Source organism: Cetorhinus maximus, chromosome 1 (assembly GCF_964194155.1).
Source record: "Cetorhinus maximus chromosome 1, sCetMax3.hap1.1, whole genome shotgun sequence".
Classification (NCBI taxonomy): Eukaryota; Metazoa; Chordata; class Chondrichthyes; order Lamniformes; family Cetorhinidae; genus Cetorhinus; species Cetorhinus maximus.
In genome coordinates this window covers 216029731-216049969 of record NC_135879.1, presented here as the reverse complement: position 1 = coordinate 216049969, position 20239 = coordinate 216029731, and the positions used below count along the sequence as shown (strand labels likewise).

Sequence of the window (20239 nt, the reverse complement as noted above, 5' to 3'; positions counted from 1 at the left end):
GATTGAGCTTCCATTCAAAATAGAAGCAGAGAGCTCTCAGCCTGTCATGATGGGGGATGGAGGTATAAAGGGATTGGGCATCCATGGTGAAAAGGGGAAAGCTAGAGCTAGGAAACTGGAAATTGTTGAATTGACACAAAGCAGTGGAAGAGCCACGGATATAAGCAGGAAGAAACTGGGCAAGAGGAAAAAAGTAGATAGGATGAAATCAGGTGAGTAGGGCAGGAATAGGCTGAAACACTGAATTCCCTGGCTTGAAGGTAATGGTAGAATGAGGGATATGGATCATGTGGTTATAGATTGTGGTCAAATACAACTCAGCTGCTGCTGCTAATGGTTCAAAGAATCTCATAGATGCCCACTATTAAGCTGCTAGATGTGTTCTGAATCTATCCCATTTAGTAGTGTTATCGCCATACAACACCATGGAGGGCATCCTCAGCGTAAAGATGAGGCTTCATCTCCACAATGACTGTCTGGTGATCACCCTTACCAATGCTAGTATTGGACAGATGCATCTGTGAGACAGGTAGTTTGGCGAGGTTGAGGTCAATTAGATTTTTCCCTCTTCATTATTCTCTCGCCACCTGTCACAAGCCCAATCTGGCAGCTATGTCCTTTAGATCTCGGTTGGCTGTGATGCTGCTGAGCCATTCTTGGTGATGGGCATTTAAGTTCCACAATCTAAGTACACTCTATGTCCTTGCCACCCTCCGTCCTTCTTCCAGGTGGTATTGAACATTGAGGGGTACTGATTCATCACCTGAGGGAGGGCAGTTGGTGGTAATCAGGAGACTTCCTTCCCCGTGTTTGGTCTAACACCAAGAGACATCATGAGGTCCAGAGTCAATGTTGAGGGCTCCCAGGGTCACATCACTATATCACGCTGCCATGGCCACCTCTGGTTGGTCAGTCCTGCTGGTGAGTTACGACATATTCAGGGATGGTGATGGAGGAGTGTGGGACATTGGCTGTAAGGTATGATTCAGTGAGCATGACTACGTCAGGTTGTTGCTTGACTTTTTGGCACACATCCCCAGAAGTTAGGTGATGAGGACTTTACAGGGTTGACTGAGCAGAGTGTAGCTTTGTCATTTCTGGTGCCAAGATTGATGCCTTGTGATCCATCTAGTTTTATTCATATTTGACTTTTCTGCTGCAGTTTGATACAACTGAATGGCCTTCCCTAAAGGACATCAGTAAACCAAGTGGATTTTTATCCCAATCTAGTAGTTTCACTGTCATCAGTACTGAGACTAGCTTTTTATTCCAGATTTGTTTGGTGGGATTTGAACTCATGTCTCCAGAGCATTAGTCCAGGCCTCTAGATTACTGTAGTGATAATGCTACTGAACTAGTACAGTTCCCATAATGTGTCTAGTTTATACCCAAATTTTCTCCACTTTGAAGGGCTCCCATTACACATTCATGTTTTACCTGCCAATCTTCAATTCCAATCCACCTGGGTCAGATCCCCTTTCAACTCAGTGAAATTAGCTCTTTTTCAGTTGAGTATTTTGACATTTGATTATTCTTTGTTCTTTTCCATAACTACCCTAAACCTAATGATATTGCGATCACTATTTTCCAAATGCTCCACACTGAAATATGCTTCATCTCAGTCCTCAGAGCATGATTCAGCTCTGCTCCTTCCTCAGTGGGCTGGAAATGCTGAATAAGAAAGTTCACTTGTATGTATTTCAAGAATTCCTCTCCATTTTTTCCACTGACACTTGTTATTTTGCCAGTCTATATTTGGATATCATTATCACCACTTTATAGTTCTTGCACCTTTCTGAAATTTGCCTGCATATTTTCTCCTTCATTTTGTTTCCCACTATTGTTCAAATAGATTCTGTCTTTATTCATGGCTTCTCTGTGCTGTACTAGCATCTTTGAATGAGAGGGCATAGGTTAAGTAATTGGCAAAAGAAGCAAGGCGACATGACGAAGAACTTTGTCACATAGCCAGTGGCTAAGGTCTGGAATGCACTGCCCAAGAGTGATGGAAGTAGGTTCAAATCAAGGCATTCAAAAGGGAATTGGATTGTTATCTGAAAAAGGAAGAATGTGCAAGGTTACAGGGAGGTGGTGAAGGAATGACACTAATTGAATTGCTCATTGCAGAACCGGTGCAGACACGTTGGGCTGAAAGGCCTCCTTCTGTGCTATAATGATTCTGTGATAACCCCCTAGCCCACTTTTTCCCCTTCCCACTCTTTCCTGAATGCTTTGTAGCTAAGAATACAACATTATGTTTCCAATACCCCCACACCAATGGGTCCAATAACACCAAGTGGTACTTGACACTTGCAAATGAAGTGGAGAATTGTTCTTGGAGGTCACAGGCCTCAATTCTGAATGAGAATTCCTTGAAGCTTGAATTAAAAATATTGAAGCATTTGTGCATTCTTCTGCTTAGCTACTGTCAGTTATCATTTAAGGTACTGGGAAAAAGTCTGAAATGCTGTTCAGTTATTTTTCGATCGGCAGAGTTTTTAAAAAATACATTAAGTGTTGCAATTGCGTGCATCTGAGAAAGACTTCCATTTATAAATTTGCTCCATCCCTTACAATCAAGCAGCAAAGTTAACCCTTTCTGCTGGCAGATTTCCCCCCCCCCCCCCCCCCCAAGCTTTTTTTTTCCCATTTTAATTCACCAAACAGCTTTTGTATTGATTCAGATATTGGACATTAAATTTTAACTTTCTAAATTTAAATTGTAAGAGCAAAGATAACTGTAAAACGTTACATCCAGAAAAGAAAATGTCAGTATTTCGGCCTCTTGATCAAAGCTGAAAAGTCAGAGAGATCTCTTCTAGAGGGCAAAGTGGAGGGCAGCAGAAAGACCGAGGCATAACTATTCAACTGAATGGCAGACATCACGGTGTGGTTACAGACGACCTACAGTGGATGTAGAATGGCACAAACAGACAAGCATGACATACCATGACAGCAGATCTCCTGGCAGGAGTAGCTACAAGCTGCAGCAACAGCAAATTGACATATATGATTGGACATATTACCCATTGAGCTCTTGGGGAAGAGCATCAATAGATTCTTTGCTTTTTCTTTTTAAAACAGATAACAATGATTTTCAGGTCTGCGTGAACACAGATGCTGCAGCAAGAGATCCAGCAGTTTTTAAGAACTTATCAGCAGACATTGAATGTCACAGCATGATGATCAATTGGACTAAAAGCTTTGCTGTTCAAAGACTTGGTCTTAACCCATTCAGGCAATTTTTTATCTTCAGAGACAAAATGCTTGAGAATGGGAGATAGAGAAATTAGCTCTAAACTAGTAGTAAGCATTTCTGTCTTTAATGTAAATAATTACATAAAACATCAAGCCTGGACAGAATTGTTTCTGAAATTGGAACTGATAAAATAAGTTGATGAGTTGCTATTTCAAGCAAAGGAAAAATTTACCTGAAGTTTAAGGGGATAATCAAACTTTCATGAAAATAAGAAAAACAGTATAGGTCAATGGTCTGCAGCCTGCAGCTCCAGAGCTGCATGCGGCTCTGTAACATATCATTTGTGGCTCCCAACATTTTCCAGTTGAATAGCATGAAAAAATGCCCAAAAAAATTAAGTCAAGTAAGAGCTGTATTTTTATTATGGGGGAAAAAAAACTCATTAGGCTGCACTTTAAAATAATCATTTGAAACCATAATGAAAAATATCATGCTGCTTTAAATGAACTGATCAAGTGGTATCTAACTACATGACGGTTATGTAGTGCCTTTGGTTCGAGGAACAAGTTTTTTGGTTGAGGTCCATTATTGTTTCTAACAAAGCTGAGATGATAGTACATTCAGAATAATTTAATCAGAAGCTTCTTGTTAAATGAAGAGAATAAAGTTTGTACTAAAAATGACTTTACTAACAAATTTATAGTAGAAAAAAGACATCAAATGCAATAATTCGGAGTTAGGTCTTTTTTTGATCTTTTTCTGTTGATACGAATTCAAAACATGCATTTTATTATATATACAAAGTATGCATTTCAGAGTCATTTGGCAACCTGCCAAGTATTCAGTTTAGAAATTGCAAATTTCCATCTTGCAGCTCGCAATGGATTTTATTTTAGACAAAAGTAACTTTGAAATAACAGTACTAAACTATTTTAATAGCAAATGTGTATCCTTTAAAAGACAATGAACTTTCAATAAAAATAGTTTACAAAGCATTTAATAGAGCTTCCTATGCACACTGCGTACACTGCTTTCACAAAAAATGTTTCATTCAAAAGCTAAGACCTACTTTCTGGCAAAAACATTAAAAACACACCCTGTACCCAGGCGCCTTTCCTATGACATTCTAGACTGCTTTTAATTATTCTTTCAAAATAAAATGCTGAGCATAAGATAATAAAAACAAAGGTCATTCTTACTAGAATGTCAGTCAGTTTCTAACTAGAGCATTTGGTGAGCAGTGACGCAACACATTAGTTTTCATCACTATTCTCCTCCTCATCAGCAGCTTTCACTGCCCTCACTAGCAGGCCACAAGCCAAACAACTAGACATACATAGAAACTCATGGCACAGAATGTACTGGTGTTGCATTGAATTTATTTTCTACCCACTAAACTGAGGAGGGAAACCCTAATATAATTACTGAACTGCTACAATACATTTTTCTACAATATGTGCGCTTGGACGAAACAATATGCTAATATATATTACTGCCTTTCAAGACTCAACACAATTAATCTATACTTAATTTTGTGCTTCCAATTTATTTTGGAGCTACATTAGGCACAGAATTCTCTAGCAATCAACCACAAATCATTATAATTTTGGCCTTATAAATTATGAGAATTCTTAAAGGTTCAGTGTCGAGTTCATAGCTGCATTCATATTAACATTATTACCGTTGGTTCTCGAATACAAATCTCGCACAGCCAGCAGTAACTTCAAAGTAAATTTGCCAGGTTTTTTTTTTTTAAAAATAGCATTCCCAAATGCCACCCTTAACCCATGCCCATCTTCAATTCTGTCTCTCTTGCACCTTGCTGATATTGACAATCTTGTTCTTTCCCTCCCTCCAAGAAAAAAACCAGGCACAACTTCCCTTCTAAATTGATCTAGGCAATCCTATTAGGCTGCCATCTAAATAGCAACTGTTCAGTATTGTAACGGAGGTCTTTTTTCAGACAAACATCATTTTACTTCATCTCTACCAGTCGCACAGGGGAGTTTTCTGTCAACTGACCAATCTAGTCATGAAGGTTAAAAAATACGAAGACTTTTACAATTTGTATTTACCGCCTGTCATCGGCTAAAGGTCTAGTCGCACATTTGGCTGAATGAGGTAGTCAAGCTAAACTACTGCATCTCCTCTTTTGTGATTGTGCTTCAATTCGCCACTGTGAAAAAATATTTAAACTATTTCAAATGACTGCAACGAAATGCCCCCCTGATCCCCACCCCCAGTCCACCTCCATTAAGAGTGGATAGAAGTTATGCTGCAGCTCTACAAGCCCTGGTTAGACCTGGAGTCCTATGAGCAGTTCTGCAGAGCGCAGTGCAGATTTACCAGCATGATACCCGGACTCCAAGCCTTAAATTACAAGTAGAGATTAAACAAACTATGGCTGTAATCCCTTAAATTTAGAAGGTGGAAGGGTGATTTGGTTGAAGTTTTCAAGTTATTGAAGGGAACAGACATGGTAGATAGAGGGAAACTCTTTCCACTGGTTGGGGAGTCCAGGAATGGGGATATAGTCCGCTCCTGAAAGGCATGATTCTAAGAAACAGTTCTAAAAACACAGGCGAGTAGAAATTTAGAATGGTCTTCCACAAACAGCAATTGATACTAGATCAACTGCTATTGTAAAACTGAGATTGATAGATTTTTGTTCACCAAAAATGTTAAAGGACATGGGTCAAGGGGAAGCGATGGCATAGTGGTATTGTTGCTGGACTAGTATGGATGAACTATATGGACTAGTAACCCAAAGACCAAGGATAATGCTCTGGGGACCCGGGTTCCATTCCTGCCGCAGCAGATGGTGGAATTTAAATTCAATAAAAATCTGTAATTAAAAGTCTAATGATGACCATGAAATCATTGTCGATTGTTCTTAAAACCCATCTGGTTCACTAATGCTCTTTAGGGGAGGAAATCTGCCGTCCTTACCTGGTCTGGTCTACATGTGACTCCAGACCCACAGTAATGTGGTTAACTCTTAACTGCCCTCTGAAATGGCCTACCCAGCCACTCAGTTGTATCAAACCGCTACAGAAAAAAAAAGTGAATGAAACTGGATGGCATCGGCCTAGGCACCGGAAATGACAATGGCAAATTTAGCCCTGCAGACCCTGCAAAGTCCTCCTTACTAACATCTGGGGGCTAATGCTAAATTTGGGAGAGCTGTGTCACAGACTAGTCAAGCAGATAGTCATCCTCACGGTGTCATATCTTACAGATTAATATACCAGACACCACCATCACCATCCCTGGGCATGTCCTGTCCCACCGGCAGGACAGGCCCAGCAGAGGTGGCAGCACAGTGGTATACAGTTGGGAGGGAATCGCCCTGGGAGTCCTCATCATCAACTCCGAACCCCATGAAGTCTCAAGGCATCAGGTCAAACATGGGCAAGGAAACCTCCTGCTGGATTACCACCTACCGCTCCTCCATCAGCTGATGAATCAGTGCTCCTCCCTGTTGAACGCTACTTGGAGGAAGCAGAGGGTGGCAAGAGCAGAGAATGTGCTCTGGATGGGGGACTTCAATGTCCATCACCGAGAGTGGCTCAGTAGCATCACTATTGACTGAGCTGGCTGAGACCTAAAGGACATAGCTGCTAGGCTGGGTCTGTGGCAGGTGGTGAGGGATCCAAGAGGGAATAACATACTTGACCTTACCAACCTGCCTGCCGCAGATACATCCGTTCCCGACAGTACTGGTAGAGTGACCACCGCACAGTCATTGTGGGGATGAAGTCTTGCCTTCATATTGAGGATACCCTCCAGAGTGTGGTGTGGCATTACCACCATGCTCAATTGGATAGATTTCAAACAGATCTAGGAACACAAGACTAGGCATCCATGAGGAGCTGTGGGCCATCAGCAGGAGAATTGTATTCGAGGCAATCTGTAACCTCATGGCCTGGCATATCCCCCACTCTACCATTACCATCAAGTCAGGGGATCAACCCTGGTTCAAAGAAGAATGCAGGAGAGCATGCCAGGAGCAGCACCAGGCATACCTAAAAAGGTGTCAACCTAGTGAAGCTATAAAGTAAGATTACTTGCGTGTCAAACAGCAAGCATTAGACAAAGCTAAGCGATCCCACAACCAACGGGTCAGATCTAAGCTCTGCAGTCCTCCCCACATCCAGTCGTGAATAGTGGTGGACAATTAAACAACTCACTGGATGCAGCAGCTCCACAAATAACCCCATCCTCAATGATGGGGGAGCCTAGTACATCAATACATAAGAGAAGGCTAAAGCGTTTACAACAATCTTCAGTCAGGAGTGCCGAGTGGATGATCCATCTCGGCCCCCTCCAGAGGTCCTCAGCATCACAGATGCCTGTCTTCAGCCAATTCAAATCACTCCACGTGATATCAAGAAACAACTGAAGGCACCAGATGCTTCAAAGGCTGTGAGTCCTGACAATATTCCGGCAATAGGACTGAAGGCTTGTGCTCCAGAACTTGCCACACCCCTAGCCAAGCTGTTCCAGTACAGCTACAACACTGGCAACTACCCGGCTTTGTGGAAAACTGACCAGATATGTCCTGTACACAAAAAACAGGACAAATCCAACCTGGCCAATTACCGCCCCATCAGTGTACTCTACGTCATTGGTAAAGTAACGGAAGGGGTCATCAATAGTGCTATCAAGCAGCACTTGCTTAGCAATAACCTGCTTACTGACACCTAGTTTGGGTTCCACCAAGGCCACTCAGCTTCTGACCTAATTACAGCCTTGGTTCAAACATGAACAAAAGAGCGAAGCTCCAGAGGTGAGGAGGGAGTGACTGCCCTTGACATCAAGGCCACATTTGATTGAGTGCAGCATCAAGGAGCCCTAGCAAAACTGGAGTCAATGGGAATCAGGGGAAAAAAACTCTCCACTGGTTGGAGTCATACCTAGCACAAAGGAAGATGGTTGTGGTTGTCGGATGTCAGTCATCTCAGCTCCAGGACATCACTGGAGGAGATGGCCCAACCATCTTCAGCTGCTTCATCAATGACCTTCCTTCCATCATAAGGTCAGAAGTGGGGACATTCGCTGAAGATTGCACAATGTTCAGCACCATGCACAACTCCTCAGATACTGTCCATGTCCAAATGCAGCAAGACCTGGACAATATCCAGGCTTGGGCTGACAAGTGGCAACTATCAATCGTGCCACACAGGTGCCAGGCAATGACCGTCTCCAATGAGAGAATCTAGCCATTGCCCTTTGCCATTCAATGGCATTACCATTGTTGAATCCCCCACAACATCATCCTGAGGTTACCATTGACCAGAAACTGAACTGGACCAGCCATATAAATACTGTGGCTACAACAGGTCAGAGGCTGGGCATCCTGCAGCGAGTAACTCACCTCCCAGTCCCCAAAGCCTTTCCACCACCTACAAGGCACAAGTCAGGAGTTTGATGGAATACTCCCCATTTGCCTGGATGAGTGCAGCTTGAACAACACTCAAGAAACTCAGCACCATTCAGGACAAAGCAGTCCACTTGATCGGCATCCCATCCACCAACTTCAGTATCCACTCCCTGCACAGTGGCAGCAGTGTGTCTAATCTACAAGATGCACTGCAGCAACTCACCAAGGCTCCTTTCACAGCACCTTTCAAACCCACAATCTCTACCACCTTGAAAGACAAAGGCAACAGATGCATGGGAACACCACCACCTGGAAGTTTCCCTCCAAGCCACACATCATCGTGACTTGGAACTATATTGCCATTACTTCACTGTCGCTGGGTCAAATCGTGGAACTCCCTCCCGAACAGTGGTAAAATAAAAGCAAATGCTGCGGATGCTGGAAATCTTAAATAAAAACAGAAAACATTGTAAAAGCTCAGGTCTGGCAGCATTTGTGGAGAGAGAAACAGTTTCGAGTCCAACATGTGCCTTCTTTGGAACTTCTTCCGTTCCGAAGAAGAGTCATGTTGGACTCAAAACTGTTTCACTCTCCACAGATTCCCATTGACTTGAATTTTGCCAAGAATCCTTGATGCCACACTTGGCCAAATGCTGCCTTGATGTCAAGGGCAGTCACTCTCACTTGAGTTGAGTTCAGTTCTGCTGTCCTTGTTTGGACCATGGCATTTATGAGGTCAGGAGCCAAGTGGCCCTGGCAGAACCCAAACTGAGCATCAGTGAGCAGGCTGTTGCTGAGTAAGTGCCATTTGAGAGCACTATTCTATTGCTTTGCTGAATGATCATCCACTCCACACTTATGGCTGAAGATGGCTGCAAATGTTTCAGCCTTGCCTTTTGCACTGATGTCCTGGGCTCCTCCATCATTGAGGATGGGGATACTTCTGGAGCCTCCCCTTCTTGTTAGTTATTTAATCATCCACCACCATTCGTGACTGGATGTGGCAGGATTGCAGAGCTTAGATCTGATCTATTGGTTGTGGGACCATTTAGCTCTGTCTACCACATGCTCATCCACTGTTTGGCATGCAAGTGGTCCTGTGTTGTAGCTTCGCCAGGCCTTGGTTCAAGTGAGTGAGGAAATGCCAGGCTATCAGGTTACAGATTGCAGTTGAATATAATTTTGCTGCTGCAGATGGCTACAATGCCAGGATGGCTACAGTGCCACATGAATGCCCAATTTTGAGATGCTAGGTCTCTTATGAATCTATCCTATTTAGCACAGTGGTAGTGTGATGGAGGGCATGTTCATTGTAAATACAGAGCCTTCTCTTCATAAGGACTGTGCAGTGGTCACTCCGGCCTTGTGTTGTCATGGACAGATGCATCTGCAACAGGCAGATTGGAGAGGACAAGATGGGCTTTTTCCTCGTTTGTTCCCTCGCCACTTAACGCAGGTCCAGACTGGAAGATATGTAACTCAGTACTCGGCCAGCTTGGTCAGTAGTGGTGCTATGGGCATTAAAGTCCCCCACCCAGAGTGCACTCTGCTCCCTTGTCACCCTCAGTGCTTCCTCCAAGTGGTGTTCAACACAGAGGAGTACTGATTCATCAGCTGGGGGAGGGCAGTACATGGTAATCAGCAGGAGGTTTCCTCGTCAATGTTTGACCTGATGTCATGAGATTTCAGGGGGACTGGTGTCAATGTTGAGCACTCCCAGGGCAACTCCCTCCTGACTGTATACCACTGTCCCAATGCCTCTAGTCATCTGACCTGCCAGTGGAACAAGACATACCCAGTCTTGACCAGGACACTAGCTTTAAGGTATGATGCAATTAGATATGATTCAGCAACTATGACAATGTCAAGCTGTTGCTTAGATAGTCTGTGGGGCAGCTTTCGCAATTATGGCACAAATCCTCTGTAAGAAGGACTTTTAGGGTTGGGTGTGCCCTTGTCTTTTCTGATGCCTATGTCAATGCCAGGCGGCCATCTGGTTTTATTCCTTTTTGACTTTTCTGTAATGCGTTGGTACAACTGAGTGGCTTGCTAAGCCATTTCAGAGGCCAATTGAGTCAACCACATAGCCGTGGGTCTGGGTGTCACATGTAGGCCAGACAAGGTAAGGACAGTAGATTTCCTTCCCAAAAGGATATTTGTGAACCAGATGGTTTTTACTACAACCAATAATAGTTTCATGGCACCTGAGACTAGCTTTAATTCCAGATTTTTACAAATTAATTGAATTTAAATTCCATCCACTACCACGGTGAGATTTGAACCAGTGCCCTGAAGGAATTAGCCTGTGCCCCTGAATTACTAGTCCAGTCATAAGGCATTTGCATTCAATGCAGCTCTTGAAACTGGCTTCTTCCATCAATCAGTACAAAAATAAGTTCACCAACAGCAAGGCCACGTTGGCGTGCAGGTACCAAAACACATGGCAAACAAATACCTCCCAAGGCAAAGCCAGTCATGGCAACACTAAACAGGTTCCTAGAAGTAAGCAGAAATACTTAAATGAAAAAATCCGAACAGCTTCAGGTCACTGCAATGTAGATGGTCTTACCAGCATACTTCTTCTTGTGGCAAACACACAAGTGGTGTTTGACAAAGTGTTTACTAAAACTCGCTTTCATAGCCATATTTCCTTCCCCAGTGACTGTCTCCGTCTCAGACTTACCCCATGTGGATTTCAACTGAAGTTCCATCCCTCATGTTTCGAACCCACCCAGGATTACAGGTATCGCTGGGACATACAACACTCCTCGGACTGCTGTTCTCATCGCATCCTGAGATCCACACTCAGTGCCATGCGCCGCCATATGAACACACTCGACCTCTCCCTCCAGCAGCACCGACGCACCCTATTTCTAAGCTGCCTTTGCCCCCAGTTTCATTTTATTCTTCGTCTCATCCGACGCCTCAACAAGAAACTTTGTCTCTTTCTTTCAGGTGCAAAGGAACGCAAGCTCCAACAACTCATCGACACCAACGCCCATCCAGGACCCTCCACCCCTGCCCATCCCTCTGTCCCCATCCTGTCTTCTAATCTCAGCCTCGGCCGTGTATTCACCATACCCCCTGACCTTCCCCGTTTTGATGCTGAATGTTCAGGGCTCAGCAAAGGACTCAGTTGCATACCGCTACGCCCTCATCTCAATGAATTTCGGGCTCGGCACTATGCTGAACTCTTCTTCTGCCGCCTTCGTCTCCGTGCTCACTTCTTTGGGCAGGAGTCCTCTCCCCATTCAACGGATCCTTTTACCCACCTCCAATATTCTCCCTCCACCTGGACCCCTCCCTCTGGATTCTTACCTGCTCTTGATCTTGTCATTGAGAACTGTCGGCGTGACATCAGTCTTCTCAATTTCTCTGCTCCTCTCACCCACTCTAACCTGTCTCTCTGAACTTGCTGCACTCCGTTCTCTCAGGTCCAGCCCTAACATTGTCATCAAACTTGCTGACAAGGGTGGTGCTGTTGTTGTCTGGCGCACTGACCTCTACCTCGCAGAGGCTGAGCATCAACTTGTAGACACTTCCTCCTACCTCCCCTTGGACCCCACCACTGAACATCAAGCCATTGTTTCTAGGACTGTCAATGACCTCATCTCCTCTGGAGATCTTCCCTCCACAGCTTCCAACCTCAGTCTCCCAACCTTGGACAGCCCGCTTCTACCTCCTACCCAAAATCCACAAACAGGACTGTCCCGGCAGACCGATCGTGTCAGCCTGTTCCTGCCCCACGGAACTCATTTCTTGCAATCTTGACTCCATTCTCTCTCCCCTTGTCCAGTCTCTTCCCACCTACATCCATGATTCCTCTGACACCCTACATCATATCAACAATTTCCAGTTCCCTGGCCCCAGCCACCTCCTCTTCACCATGGACGTCCAATCCCTCTACACCTCCATCCCCCACCGGGATGGTCTGAGGGCTCTCCACTTCTTCCTCGAACAGAGACCCGAACAATCCTCATCCACCACTACTCTCCTCCGTCTGGGTGAACTTGTTCTCTCACTGAACAATTTTTCCTTAAACTCCTCTCACTTCCTCCAAATAAAAGGTGTGGCTATGGGTACCCGCATGGGCCCCAGTTATGCCTGTCTCTTTATGGAGTATGTGGAACATTCCTTGTTCCAGTCCTATTCTGGTCCCCTCCCACAACTCTTTCTCTGGTACATCGATGACTGCTTCGGTGCTGCTTCATGCTCTCATCTGGACCTGGAAAAATGTATTAATTTTGCTTCCAATTTCCACCCCTCCATCATTTTCACACGGTTCATCTCTGACACTTCCCTTCCCTTCCTTGACCTCTCTGTCTCAATTTCTGGTGATAGACTGTCCACCAATATTCATTACAAGCCTACCGACTCCCACAGCTACCTTGACTACAGCTCCTCACACCCCGCTTCCTGTAAGGGCTCCATCCCATTCACTCAGTTTCTTCACCTCTGTCACATCTGTTCTGATGATGCCCTTCTTCCTTAACTGAGGTCTTCCACCCACGGTGGTTGACAGGGCCCTCAACCGTGTCCAGTCCATCTCCCGCGAATCCGCCCTCACACCTTCCCCTCCCTCCCAGAGCCATGATAGGGTCCCCCTTGTCCTCATTTATCACCCCACCAGCCTTCACCATTTCCGCCAACTCCAGCATGATGCCACCACCAAAAACATATCTTCCCTTCAACCCCGGCGGCATTCCACAGGGATCGTTCCCTCCGGGACACCCTGGTCCACTCCTCCATCACCCCCTACACCTCAATCACCTCCCACGGCACCTTCCCATGCAACTGCAGAAGGTGCAACACCTGCCCCTTTACTTCCTCCCTCCTCACTGTCCAAGGGCCCAAACACTCCTTTCAAGTGAAGCAGCATTTCACTTGCACTTCCCTCAATTTAGTCTACTGCATTCGCTGCTCCCAATGCGGTTTCCTCTACATCGGAGACCAAATGCAGACTGGGTGACTAATTTGCGGAACACGTTCGGTCTGTCCGCAAGCAGACCTCCCTGTCGCTTGCCATTTCAACACACCACCCTGATCTCATGCCCACATGTCCGTCCTTGGCCTGCTGCAATGTTCCAGTGAAGCTCAACGCAAACTGGAGGAACAGCACCTCATCTTCCAACTAGGCACTTTACAGTCTTCCGGACTGAATATTGAGTTCAACAACTTTAAATCATGAACTCTCTCCTCCATCCTCACCCCCTTTCCGATTCCCCCTTTTCCAATAATTTATATATATTTTTCTTTTCCCACCTATTTCCATTATTTTTAAATGTATTTCCATCCATTGTTTTATCTCTACCTTTTAGCCTATTATTTCGATCCCTTCCCCCCACCCCACCCCCACTAGGGCTATCTGTACCTTGCTCATCCTGCTTTCTACCCTAATGTCACCATTAGCACATTTCTTAGCTAATATCACCACCGTCAACACCTCTTTGTCCTTTTGTCTATGACATCTTTTGGCAATCTCCACCTATCACTGGCTGGAGATCCAGCTCTCCCTGTCCCACCCCCCCTTAAACCAGCTTATATTTCACCTCTTTTCTATTTTTCCTTAGTTCTGGTGAAGAGCCATACGGACTCGAAACGTTAACTGTATTCCTCTCCGCAGATGCGGTCAGACCTGCTGAGTTTTTCCAGGTATTTTTGTTTTTGTTTCGGATTTCCAGCATCCGCAGTTTTTTGCTTTTACACAAGTGGACTTGGCCTCCCCAGGCTGAATCAATTTGGAGATGCACAAGATTCCATTACCCAATTTTCTAAGCTATTTATTAATGGTTATTAAATGAGTTAGAAAGAAAGAAACAGCTGCTTACATTGATTAATGCAGTTGACTCTTAAATGCCCTCTGAAATGGCCTAGCAAGCCACACAGTTGTATCAAACCACTAGAAAAGGAATGAAACCGGACGGACAACCCAGCATCAAATAGGCACCGGAAACGACAACAGCAAACTCAACCCTGTCGCCCCTGCAAATTTCACTTTACTAACATCTGGGAGCTTGTGCCAAAATTGACAGAGCTGTCTCACAGACAAGTCAAGCAACAGCCTGACACAGTCATCCTCATGGAATCATACCTTACAGATAATGTCCCAGGCACCACCATCACCAACCCAGTGTACGTCCTGTCCCACTGGCAGGACAGACCCAGCAGAAGCGATGGCACAGTGGTATACAGTCGGGAGGGAGTTCCACGGGAGTTCTCAACATCGACTCCGGACCCCAAGAAGTCTCATGGCATGAGGTCAAACATGGGCAAGGAAACCTCCTGCAGATTACTACATATTGCCCTCCCTCAGCTGATGAATCAGTGCTCCTCCACATTGAACACCACTTGGAGAAAGCACTGATGGTGGCAAGGGCGCAGAATATCCTCCGCATGGGGGACTTCAATATCCATCACCAAGAATGGCTCGGTAGCACCATGACTGACCGAGCTGGCCAAGTCCTAAAGGACATAGCTTCTGGACCGGGCTGCGGCAGGTGGTGAGGGAACCAACAAGAGGGAAAAATATACTTGACCTCATCCCCACCAACCTGCCTGCCACAGATGCATCTGTCCATGACAGTATCAATAGGAATAATTACCGCACAGTCCTTGTGGAGACAAAGTCCTGTCTACACATGGAGTATACCCTCCAACGTGTTGTGTGGTACTACCACCGTGCTCAGTAGGATGGATTTCGAACAGATCCGGCAACTCAAGACTGGGCAACCATGAAGCTCTTGGGCCATGAGCAGCAGCAGAATTGTACTTAAACACAATCTGTAACCTGATGGCCCAGCATATCCCCCACTCTACCATTACCACCAAGCTAGGAGGATCAACCCTGATTCAATGAAGAGCGCAGGAGGGCATGTCAGGAGCAGCACCAGGCGTACCCAAGAATGAGCTGTCAACCTGGTGAAGCTGCAACACAGGACTAGAGCGATAGTGATACACAGAGCTAAATGATTCCATAACCAGCGGATCAGATCTAAGCTTTGCAGTCCTCCACGTCCAGTCGTGCATGCTGGTGCGCAATGAAACAATTCACTGGAGGAGGCGGCCCAGCAAACATTCCCATCCTCAATAATGGCGGAGCCAGCACATTAGTGCAAAAGACAATGCTGAAGCATTTGCAATAATCTTCAGCCAGAAGTGCTGAGAGGATGATCCATCTTGGCATCCTCCAGAGGTCTCCAGCATCACAGATGCCAGTCTTCAGCCAATTCAATTCACTCCACGCAATATCAAGAAACGGCTGAAGGCACTGAATGCTGAAAAGCTATGGGCCCTGACAATAATCTGGGAATAGCACTGAGGGCTTGTGGTCCAGAATTTACCATGTCCCTAGCCAAGCTTCTCCAGTACAATGACAACACTGGCATCTACCTGGCAATGTGGAAAACTGCCCAGGTATGTCCTGTCTACAAAAAGCAGGACAAATCCAACCTGACCAATTACCACCCCTTCAGCCTACTCTCGATCATCAGTGAAGTATGGAAAGGGTCACCAACAGTGCTATCAAGTGGCACTTGCTTAAGAATAACCTGCTCACTGACACTCATTTTTGGTTCCATCAAGGCTACTCAGCTCTTGACCTCATTACAGCCTTGCCTCAAACATGGACCAAAGAGCTGAACTCGAGAGATGAGGTGAGAGTGACTGCCCTTTACATCGAGGCAACAGTTGACAGAGTGCGGCATTGAGGAGCCCTCGCAAAACTAGAGTCAATGGGAATCAGGGGGAAAACTCTCCGCTGGTTGGAGCCATACCGAGCACAGTGGAAGATGTTTGTGGTTATTGGAGATCTATCATTTCAGATCCAGGACCTCACTGCAGGATTTCCTCAAGTGTCCGAGGCCCAACCATCTTCAACTGTTTCATCAATGACCTCCCTTCCATAAGATCAGAAGTTTGGGTGGGGGGGGGGGGGGCGATGTTCACTGATGATTGCACAATTTACCTCTCGTGACTCCTCAGATACTGAAGTCTATGCAGTCTATGTCCAAATGCAGCAAGACCTGGGCAATATCCAGGCTTGGACTGCCAAGTGGCAAGTGACATTTGCACCACACAAGTGCCAGGCAATGACCATCTCCAACAAGAGTGAATCTAACCTTCACCACTTGACATTCAATGGCATTACCATCGCTGAAGTCCCCACTATCAACATCCTGGCGGTTACCATTGACCAGAAACTGAACTGGACTAGCCATATAAATACTGCGGCTACAAGAGCAGGTCAGAGGCTAGGAACCCTGCAGCGAGTCACTCACTTTGACTCCCCAAAGCCTGTCTGTCATCTACAAGGCACAAGTCATAAATGTGATGGAATACTCTCCACTTGCCTGGAGGAGTACAGCTCCCACAACATTCAAGAAGCTTGACACCATCCAGGACAAAGCAGCCGACTTGCTTGGCACCCCATCCACAAACATTCACTCCCTCCACCACTGAGGCACAGTGGCAGTAGTGTGTACCATCTAGAAGATGCACTGCAGAAACTCACCATGGTTCCTTACACAGCACCTTCCAAACCCACAACTGCTACCATCTCAAAAGACAAGGGCAGCAGACGGATGGGACCACCACCACCTGGAAGTTCCCCTCCAAACCACTCACCATCCTGACCTGGAAATATATCGCCGTTCCTTCACTGTCACTGGGTCAAAATCCTGGAAGTCCCTCCCTAACAGCACTGTGGGTGTACCTACACCACATGGACTGCAGGGTTTGAAGACGACAGCTCACCACCACCTTCTCAAGGGCAATTAGGGATGAGAAGTAAATGCTGGCCTAGACAGTGACACTCGCAATGAATTTTAAAAATCTGCCATGTATCTGCACAAAAGCTTCATATCATTTTGCACGTGAATTCAGGTTCTACTACCTATCCATTTCTCACCGCTTGATCATTGAAAGCGGTGGCAAATATATCCTCTACAGCAAAATTTGCAATTCAAATAAAATTTAGAATTATCTTTAGCTGGAAAACCGTTTCACCCTATGCCCGAAATGGCAAGATGGGTCAACCAAGTTGGAGTAGAAACAGGTTTAAACTTGACGAGTCATTTGTGCAGAAACATCATAAAATATATATGGTGCAATTCCAAACACATTTAAAGTATTGGCAGGAATAAAAAGTCTTCCTTTGGGCAATAACTTATTTCAATTCACATCTCCATAATTATGAGTTTTTCTTTCAAAAAGAGATTTTATTAAATTTGCAGTAGCAAGAATTCAGAGAGCTTGGGGAGCTTCTTAGAGTCCATCAAACTCCGAGTACTCAAAACAAACCTTTCTAAATTACTTTTGTTGCAATCCGTGTAGGTGATGTCAACTTAATCACCAAACCTGAACAGTACAAACATTATAAAACAAAAACAGAATTACCTGGAAAAACTCAGCAAGTCTGGCAGCATCGGCGGAGAAGAAATCAGTTAACGTTTCGAGCCTTCATGGCCCTTCGGCAGAACTGCAGCATAGTTTCAACAAGGGAGAAATATAAATTGGTTTAAGGTGGGTGGGGGGGGCGGTGAAGAGACACATTGAGGGTGTGGTGTGAGCAGATAATCAAAAGATGTCACAGACAAAAGGGTCAAAGAGGTGTTGAAGGTGGTGGTCTTTGTCTGAGAAAAGTGCTAATTAAGAATGGAAAACAGGATATTCAAAGTACAGCTCTAGTGGGGGTGGGGTGGAAAGACTAAAGGTTTTAGTTTTAGATTTAAAAATAATGGAAATAGGTGAGGAAAGAAGAATCTATATAAATTATTGAAAAAAAAAGCGGGTGGGGGGGGGGGGGGGGAAAGAAACGGGGTGGGGATGGGGAGTTTAAGATCTAAAGTTGTTGAATTCAATATTCAGCCCAGAGGGCTGTAAAGTGCCTAGTCGGAAGATGAGGTGCTGTTCCTCCAGTTTGCGTTGGGCTTCACTGGAACAATGCAGCAAGCCAAGGACAGACATGTTGGCAAGAGAACAGGGTGGAGTGTTAAAATGGCAAGCGACAGGGAGGTTTGGGTCTTTCTTGCGGACAGACCGCAGGTGTTCCGCAAAACGGTCGCCCAGTTTGCGTTTGGTCTCTCCAATGTAGAGGAGACCGCATTGGGAGCAACGAATGCAGTAGACTAAGTTAGGGGAAATGCAAGTGAAATGCTGCTTCACTTGAAAGGAGTGTTTGGGCCCTTGGACGGTGAGGAGAGAGGAAGTGAAGGGGCAGGTGTTGCATCTTCTGCGTGGGCATGGGGAGGTGCCATAAGTAGGGGTTGAGGAGTAGGGGGTGATGGAGGAGTGGACCAGGGTGTCCCGGAGGGAACGATTCCTACTGAATGCCGTCAAGGGGGGTGAAGGGAAGATGTGTTTGGTGGTGGCATCATGCTGGAGTTGGCGGAAATGGCGGAGGATGATCCTTTGAATGCGGAGGCTGGTGGGGTGATAAGTGAGGACAAGGGGGACCCTATCATGTTTCTGGGAAGGAGGAGAAGGCGTGAGGGAGGATGCGCGGGATATGGGCCGGACACGGTTGAGGGCCCTGTCAACGACCGTGGATGGAAAACCTCGGTTAAGGAAGAAGGAGGACATGTCAGAGGAGCTGTTTTTGAAGGTAGCGTCATCAGAACAGATGCGACGGAGGCGAAGGAACTGAGAGAATGGGATGGAGTCTTTACAGGAAGTGGGGTGTGAGGAGCTGTAGTCGAGGTAGCTGTGGGAGTCGGTAGGCTTGTAATGGATATTGGTGGACAGTCTATCATCAGAAATTGAGACAGAGAGGTCAAGGAAGGGAAGAGAAGTGTCAGAGATGGACCATGTGAAGATGATGGAGGGGTGGAGATTGGAAGCAAAATTAATAAATTTTCCCAGGTCCCGACGAGAGCATGAAGCAGCACCGAAGTAATCATCGATGTACCGGAGAAAGAGTAGTGGGAGGGGGCCGGAGTAGGACTGGAACAAGTCTATGCTGCAGTTCTGCCGAAGGGCCATGAAGGCTCGAAACGTTAACTGATTTCTTCTCTGCCGATGCTGCCAGACTTGCTGAGTTTTTCCAGGTAATTCTGTTTTTGTTTTGTTTTGAATTTCCAGCATCCGCAGTAGCTTTTAGCTTTTTGTTTTTATCATAGTACAAACATTATGTTGATCAAGGCAGCCTTCCTTGCCACAGGGCATACTGGTGGCTGAATCACCATTTGAAAAACGATCCATAAAAAGCTCAGCCGAGGGAAAAGAGAGCTTCTAAAATGAAAGCTCTTCCCATGTCCTTCGCCTTCCTGAGAACATGGGAAACGTATGCCCTTTTGCTAAGTACCCATGGGTCTTACATGGCTATACAACTGTGATGTGTTAATCTAAGCATAACTTGGAGAATCAACTTTCTAAAGTATTTAGATAAATACTTACAGGGAAAGATTGAGGGTTACATAGAAAGAGTAAGGATTGGGAGTAGTTGCATAGGTCTTGCAAATTGTTGGCAGATGGTTTCCCTCTGTGTGCTCTTATGATTCTCGGGTGACTCATGGTCATGATCAGCAATGGAAATGTACTATGCCTATACTACAAGCAACATCATGTTTAAGCTGATCATTCTGGCACAATGACCAAGAAGACAAAATGAAAGAAGTTCTCAAAAACAAAAATTCCTCTTGAGGAAGTTGATGTGAGGGTGG

General features: G+C 45.5%; 1 protein-coding gene across 2 annotated transcripts in view; it reads right to left on the bottom strand.

Annotated features, from left to right (window-relative positions):
• The window catches only part of letm1 (leucine zipper-EF-hand containing transmembrane protein 1), a 130759-nt gene that overhangs the window by 82644 nt on the left and 27876 nt on the right, over window positions 1-20239 (bottom strand). The gene's annotated exons all lie outside the window — the stretch shown is intronic.